Source organism: Papaver somniferum, chromosome 2 (genome assembly GCF_003573695.1).
Source record: "Papaver somniferum cultivar HN1 chromosome 2, ASM357369v1, whole genome shotgun sequence".
Taxonomy (NCBI): Eukaryota; Viridiplantae; Streptophyta; class Magnoliopsida; order Ranunculales; family Papaveraceae; genus Papaver; species Papaver somniferum.
In genome coordinates this window covers 66,283,980-66,292,549 of record NC_039359.1, presented here as the reverse complement: position 1 = coordinate 66,292,549, position 8,570 = coordinate 66,283,980, and positions in this window count along the sequence as shown.

The window sequence follows — 8,570 nt, the reverse complement described above, 5'->3', positions numbered from 1 at the left end:
GATAGGTTTTTTTGTAAAGTTCCGAATGTACGATGGCCCAAAAATCAGAATTTGGAAAAACTTATACTTTTCAAATTTTGTCTTTGAAATAATCGGAAGTTAAATTAGTTACCAAAACTTCCGAATATGGGCTGTCTAACCTTCAATATTGGCCCTTGGAACCACCTGGAGCCATGGCGTGGTTTGTTTTGAAATTGTGATATTCGGAGGATAGGTTTTTTGTAAAGTTCCGAATGTACGATGGCCCAAAAATCAGAATTTGGAAAAACTTATACTTTTCAAATTTTGTCTTTGAAATAATCGGAAGTTAAATTAGTTACCAAAACTTCCGAATATACCACACAAATCATTGTCATTTGAACTTGTCTAACTTGTTACCCAAACAAATTTCCGAATGTACAACAAAAATCATTGTCATTTATCTGCTCTTCTTTACTTTACGACCGTGACTACCTCCCAGTCCTGCACGACCACGGGTTTGAGCACCTTCAGTTGGAGCAGCTTCAGTTGGAGCAGCTTCAGTGCTCGATGAAGCTCGAGTTCTTTTACCCGTCTTTGATACTGCCACCTTGGGCTGATGCCTCTTCGTGACTTTCTCCCCAAACTGGGCAGCATAATCTTCGTTATCCATATTATCAACTAGATCTCTAGCCTCTTTGATCTTCTCAGCTGGCATGGGATCTCCGCTCTTCAGGCATGCAGTTAACATTTTGGAAACACGCTTGAACCTATTCACCTGTTTTTTATACGTAATGACATAACATCAAACGGTAATTACCTAAGATTTATTGGAATAATATAAAATGAAAAAAAATATAAGAACACGCACCAGTCTATCATAACCAGCTGGTTTGTCTTTGATGATACAATTATTACTTGAACCCGCCGCAGTAGTGTTGGATTTGATTTCACGGATAACCAAAGGATGTGATACCTTGTTATACCAACTCATATAGTCTGGAGAATTTTCATCACCTCGGGTGATTCGTCTACCAGTGTCGATAATGAAGTCATTCCTCTTATCCCAGTTATCAAGAACAGTAGGTGGGCCTGTGTGAACAATCGTGAGATTATCACCACTAGAAGAGCACAACTCCAACTCCAATTTGTAGTAATCCCCCATTTTCTCCACAGGTTGCTGTTGTATATACCCGTGTTGTCGCATCACCCTAGTGGGGTTATACATCACATATCCTGTGGGGTGCCACAACGGTCCAAAATAAAGAGACAAGTCCGACCGAACATTTATATGCCCACTGGATCGATCTTCCTTGTATGGATCAAAGCATACGTCTGAGGCCTTCAATTGGTCCAAAATCTCCCTCATGCGAATCAACTGCTGCTCTTTTGTCCTAGAACGGTTGTCTTCAAATATATACTTTGTTCCTCTAGGAGTACCTTTGCACCACCCCGGGTTCTCTCCGGCCAACTTCAGGATAGGGAAGTGGTCATAGATTCATGCCTATATACATAAGAAACCAAGTTTTAGTAAATAGATTGTGTATATTCGGTAGTAATTACCAAACTTTATTTCCGATTATATATAATCGGAACTAAAACTGAATACCTATCCACCGAATACCAAACATTCGGAAATAGAGGTGGATCATTTCCAAACGAATATGCGTCATTTGGAGTTCAGTAACCTATAGTTTTTCTGGCCTGTATATTCGGTTCTAATATCAAAAGAATATTTCCGATTTTATATAATCGGAAAACAAAGTAAGTACCTAACCACCGAATACCAAACATTCGGAAATAGAGATGGATAATTTCCTACCGAATATGCGTCATTTGGAGTTCAGTAACCTATAGTTCCGTAACCTACACAATCGGAAGACAAAGTGCACATCTATAACCCGAATGTACAAATTCGGAAGTAAGAAGACACATATTTTTTCCGAATGAAAAACAATCGGAATATAACTAAACATGTTTACAACCGAATATTCATCAACTTGAGTTCATAAACTCTAAAATTTTATCCTACACAATCGGAGGTATAAAACATTATATTGTCTTCCGAATAAATACTGGCCCCAAAATGGGATTTTTCCTATATCAGAAATTTTGAGATTTTTTCAATATATACATTCGGTAGTGAGTGTTCTTCTGAATACTCTGTGTCTACTTAAATATAATCGGTAGCCAGAAAATTCATTAAACTACCGATTATTAGCAGTTTGTATCCAGGAAGATATGGCCACCAATATTCGGCAGATAATCATCAAATCTTTCTCCCGAATACTGTCGATGTTCTTGAGAAATGAAGAACACGACTACATTCGGAAGTAAATGAGCATGAATATCGTCCGAATCTGGATAAATAACCGAAAACCCTAGAAATTTTTTTTCACGATTCGACGAATTAAAGCGAAATAAACACCAAAAATGATAGATTCTTACCTAATTGGAGCCATTTGAAGTTGACGAAGTGTTTGACTATCGGAATCGCCACCACCGACTACATTGCCGGGTACTTGTTCTTCGCGTTCTTCTTCATTTGCAGCAAGAATTTCTTTATTTCTTGCTAAAATCCCAATCTTTGGATCGATACCCGAGCAACATTTTTGGTTCTAGGTCTGTGGGTTTCATTTCCCTTATCCATTGTTTTATAAACGAATCGACGATGTTTTGATTTTACGATTCGCGGCGATGTTTCGGTTGAACGAGGAAAGTTTTTTTTCTTCCACAATCGGAAGATATGAAACTGGAAGAAGAAGAGTTGAAATGAGTAGAATTTTTTTTTGATTTGGTTTTTATACGGTTTTACCAGAAGGGCATTTATGTAACTTCAATATCATATAGGGTATCCCTTAACTAGAGTCTTTGGATGGGTATAAATTGATGGCCCTAAATCCTTTTGAGTGGCCCCTAAAAACGCGAGGATGAAAAATAGTTTTAGTTTTTATTTATTACGAGAAACCCCTACCTCTGACGCAATCCAAGAAAAATTCGGAAATCCTTGTCAATTCAAGCCAATCAGTATTCCAAGCCAGTAAAGTAAGAAAACGGATATTTATTTATTTTTTGTAAAGTAGCAGAAATGAAAAGAGGAAGGAAGAGAGATGGTTTCTTTTTCTTTTCTAGAATTTTGAGAAAATGACAAAACAATATATATATAATAACCCTAAAAGTAGATGCAAAAAGAGAGAAAGACTTATTCTCTTTCCCACACGTATTACTAACCATAAAAATCATGTGCTCTACTAGGTAGTGACCCCATCATTCCATGTGCTAACCATTTCTTTTATCCGCCCACTAATTTGAGTTATATGCACCCCAAAAACCATCACAAAAATTATGATAAATGAACTAGGATTTGTACACCCACATATATACAAATCACCATGTCAACTCTTATGAGTTGAAACGGGCTTTAAGCCCGGGGTCAAAAATGCCAGGTATTATAGGTCAAGCAAATCCCGAGACAATTTCGGCATGATGTGGAAGAACAAATTAAGGTAGAAAGCTACTAGCGGCTGGATTCATCAAGCGAATTCACCACCCTACTTGGTTGTCCAACGTAGTCCCGGTAAAAAAGAAGAACGGACAGATCAGGTGATGTGTCGATTTTAGAGATTTGAACAAATGTTGTCCTAAATATGACTTTCCGCTCCCCAACATCGACATGCTGGTAGACGCCACCAGTGGACACGGTATGTTCTCTTTCATGGATGGATACAGCGGCTACAACCAAGTAAGATGTACGAACACGACGTAAGTAAGACGTCTTTTCGAACTCCTCTTGGAAACTTTTACTACACTGTGATGCCTTTCGGTTTGAAAAACGTTGGTGCCACACACCAACGCGCCATGACCACCACTTTTCACGACATGATGTACAAGAAAGTCGAAAATTATATAGATGACATAGTGGTCAAGTCAAAAACTCGGGCAGCCCATGCGGAGATTCTACGGCAAGTGTTCCAAAGATGTCGCGAATACAAACTGAAGATGAACCCGTTGAAGTGTGCTTTTGGTGTCTCTTCGGGAAAGTTCCTAGGTTTCCAGGTGACTGCCGAGGGAATTAAAGTTGACCCAGTCAAAATACAAGCTATCCTCACGATGCCACCACCACGAACCGTGAAAGAACTCTAGAGTTTCATGGGTAAAATAAACTACATTCGCCGCTTCATACCAGGATTGGCCCAACTCGTTGCTTCGTTTACTCCCTTGTTGAGGAAAGGAGCAATCTTCGTCTGGACCACACTACAACAGGAGGCGTACCGGAAGATTTAACAAACGTTATCTTTCCCAGCCATCATGAAATCTCCCATATAAGGAAGACAGCTACACCTCTACACTGCTTTTAGTGACACTGCTGTCGGAGCTCACCTCGCCCAAGAAGATGACGAAGGGATTGAACATCCCATTTACTATTTCAGTCGAACTTTAAAAGAGGAAGAACTCAGATATCCCAAAGCGTAAAAAGCGTGCTTAGATTTGATTCACTCCATACAGAAATTCAGGCATTACTTACTTTCTAATAAAGTGGTGCGGATATCTAATTTTGATCCTGTGAAGTTCCTCCTCTCAAAACTGGCCCTGATAGGAAGGCCGTCCAAATGGCTCCTCCAAATGTCAGAGTTCGACATAACATGCGCTTCCCCGAGAGCCATCAAAGGGCAAGCAGTTGCGGATTTACTAGCAGCGTTTCCGGGAGAGAGAACCATGACACTACACGAGGACCTCCCTGAAGACTTTCCGGAAATATCTTGCATCCAAGAAGAAACGTGGCTACTATTCTTCGGTGGCTCCGCTACCCCTAACAATGGCACTGGAGGAGCAGGTGTGGTTCTAGTATCCCCAGCCGGTAAAGTCTCCTCACACTCCTTCAAGCTAGATTTCCCCTGCACCAACAATTCAGTAGAATATGAAACCTTTCTCATCGGGCTTTCCTTGGCTAAACAAGTTGGATCCACACGTCTGAAAATAAGAGGGGATTCTAAATTACTTGTCAACCATGTGAACGGAGTATACGCACTGAAGGAAGTAACCTTGTCCCCATACAGAGCCGAGGCACAAAAACTACTAAACTACTTCGCCAACGCGACCATAACACATATTGGGTGCAACGGCAACCGACACGCTGATTTCCTAGCCACGCTAGCATCGAAACTTCAATTTGAAGGTTTTGAGGAAACCCTGACAGTGAAGAGACGAACCGTGGCTTCAACATGGCTTTCACAACCCGAAGAGGATGAAACCGGCGACTGGAGAACACCAATTATCCAAGAGCTTAACAGCTCGCTTTCCCATGGAAAGGCCAGTCTCAAAACCTTACAAAATTTCTTCATGCTCCGAGGGGTGTTGTACCATCGAAACCCAGACGGTTCCTTGTCAAGATGCCTCGGAGAGGGAGAAACACAACAACAACTCAACCGCGTCCATGTTGAAGTCTGCGGGAAAACATTAGTGGTAACACTCTATCGCCGTTTGCAACGCCTTGGCTACTACTGTCCAGAAATGGAGGCTCAATATCGGTTACTTCAAAGAACCTGTTCTAACTGTCAAGCGCCGCCGCATCAATTAGAAGTTTTCAATATTGGTCACGCTGGGGACTGGCAGGAGCCATACATCCGTTACCTTCGTGACGGTATGCTCCCCACCAATAAGAATGAGGCAGTCAAGATAAAACAAAGGTCCGAGAGATTCATATTCCACGAAGGAATCTTATATCGTAAAAGCTTTGGAGGAAGTTTTCTACGATGTTTGAACGAAGCAGAAATCCCAATCATGCTGAAAGAGATGCACGAAGGCGAACATCAAGGAAAACGGAAATTATTCCTTCATATACACGATAAATACTACTGGCCAACTATGGAGGATGGTGCAGCTTCTTTCGTCCATAGGTGCAAAAAATGCCAAATTCACGGAAACCTTATCCATGTACATCAACTCCCCTCCATTCAATAAGCAGTTCGTGGCCCTTTTCAGCTGGGTACTCGACATCATTGGAAAGATCAAGCCACCGTCCTCAAAGCATCACGAGTACATAATAACAGCAAACCGAATATTTCACCAAATGGGTCGAAGCCATAACTTTACGAGGTACTAATGGATCTACAATCGCGACATTCATTAAGGAGTACATTATCTTCCGATTTGGCGTGCCTAAACACATCATCACCGGCAACGGCACTCCTTTCGCAAACAAGCAAGTACGGGAATTACTCGAAGAACATGGAATTAGGCAAGTATTCTCCATCGTGTACTACCCTCAAGGGAACGGACAAAATTCTGATCTGAATCCTCGGTCGGACAGTGCACGATAATCCTCGGACATGGCACGAGCAACTTCCAATGGCACTCTGGGAGTATCGGACATCACCAAGAAGTTCCATTGGTGCCTCTCCCTACTCCCTCGTTTACGGCGCATACATTATCCTACCAGCAGAAGTTAAAATCCCATCAGCTAGGATTGCCGAAGCAAGTGGAGTTCGATGGGATGAAGCTGAAGCATTGAGCGCCACAGTAGCAGAATTAGACACTATATATTCAAGAAGATCCAAGGCAGAAGAGCACGCACGAGTATACAAAAATAGGGTTTCCAGAGCATATAACAAAACAGTGAAGCCTCGGGTTTTTCAAGTGGCAGATTTGAACTAATGACTGCCAAGCACATCCAACAAGACGCGTCCGCACCAAAATTCTCCGCAAAGTGGGAAGGGCCTTATATAGTCACGAAGGCGTACAACAGTGGGTATTACAAGGTCATTAAAGAAGATGGAGGAAAATTGGAAGCAGTCATCAACGGAAAGTGGCTTAAGGCATACTACGCCTGACCACTACCTCGCGCCCCGCCATATCACAAACACGGATAGCCAGGAATCTTTCCACTTTTCTTCCACATATCAATTATAAAGTTATTTTCCATTGTTTGATTGAAGCAAATCAATAAAATTCTCTTATTCTTTAAAAAAAAAAAAACCGATGCAAAAAAAAAGGGGGGCAAAAACATGCTCAATACTTAGAAAGAAACCAAACATCTCGCAACTAAATAACACAGAAAAGCCCATCCAACAGATTGTAATCCCTCCAAAGCATCATCTTTAACAGGTTTTGATACCTTTCAGTCCTACTCTTCAAGTTACGGATTGACTCTTCCACCTTCTGTGACTCCATGGCCAGAGCTTTCTTCTCTTCCAGAATATCTTGCGTAGCAGGAACCACGCCATCAAGAATACCGGCTCTGTCGACCTTCACAATATTAAGACGATGCCGCAAGCAGCTAATATTGAACTTCAGGGATTCACAGGTAGACACCATGTTCTCCCACTTTTGAATAGTTGGTTCCGCGACGGCACGTATAGACATACTTTCCATTTCGGTGACCATTGGAAAGAGACAATTCACTGTGGAAACTAAAGCAGATGAACAATATTGCACCACACTCCTGGTGGCGATGTGACCATATATCCTCCATATCTTTGTGTAAAGAGTCACGAATTCTTTCCGCACCAGAAACCCACCGACGTTTCGGTAATTAGAGGAGAGACACCTCATGCGGGTTCCGAACGACAAACCTGCATTGGGATACTCATGACAAGAAATCCCTAAGTCGACGTTCTCCAGATTGCAGCGGTTGGTGGGAGCGGGCTCTAAGGAAAAGGGGTAACTAAATCATCCTCATCAATGATAGTGACGCATGCTCCGACAAGATATCTCTACACAGAAGAAAAAACTTTTGTCATTCATCAGCAAACAATGAAACATCTGTCGGTCGACGAAAACATACCGGTATAATCTTCTTGACTCGAGTGACCCGGATGGGGTAATTGTTGCAAGAGTCAGACCTCACGCGTTTGACTAAAGGATCTAGCTGTCTCGAGGATGATTCACTTCTGATTGACATGATGAAGAGATATAGACTCAACAAGAGGAAATCTCTGTTGTAAAACGGGGAAGACGACGCCGCTTCTCCGGCATAAATACCGTGAAAACCCTAAAGGAATAAAGAGAAACAGAGGCTGAGTAAACATAACGTGATTGCATCACGGCCGGGAAATCAGCCTCGAACGAAACCCCTCACCAAAACCCTAATGAAAGCCAAACAATGGAGACATGAGGGTGTGATACTTTGGCATTTGAATAAGGAAAGGATTTCTTATTCGAACTACGTGTGGAAAGAGGCAACCAGGCACACAATGACAAGCTTCACGGTATTAACACGCCACGCAAACGCCCAAGCCACGCCATGCCGACGCCCAAGTCACGCCGTGCCAACATCCGCGCCAAGTCTGCGTTAACAGCTCCCTTCCAAACCACACCAACACCAACAACTCGCCAAGCCAGCGTCTCAATGTTCCCTAACCCAGCCAAGACGATGCATGACCAGACTAAGCCGACGATCTTCATCTCACCACCTCATGGTCTACACCACAAGTAGAATCTATGCAAGGCCGCCGCCGAACACGAGAATCACCAAACTCTCCTTACCTCTCGAAAAAGGTTAGTCGGGCCTTCTTTACAATCCGGACCATGATCATCCCTCGGGAGAGGTGTTCTGCTATAATGGGCTAATGGAGTGGGTCTGCTCATGTAAATCCAATTATTTAGGTTCAACG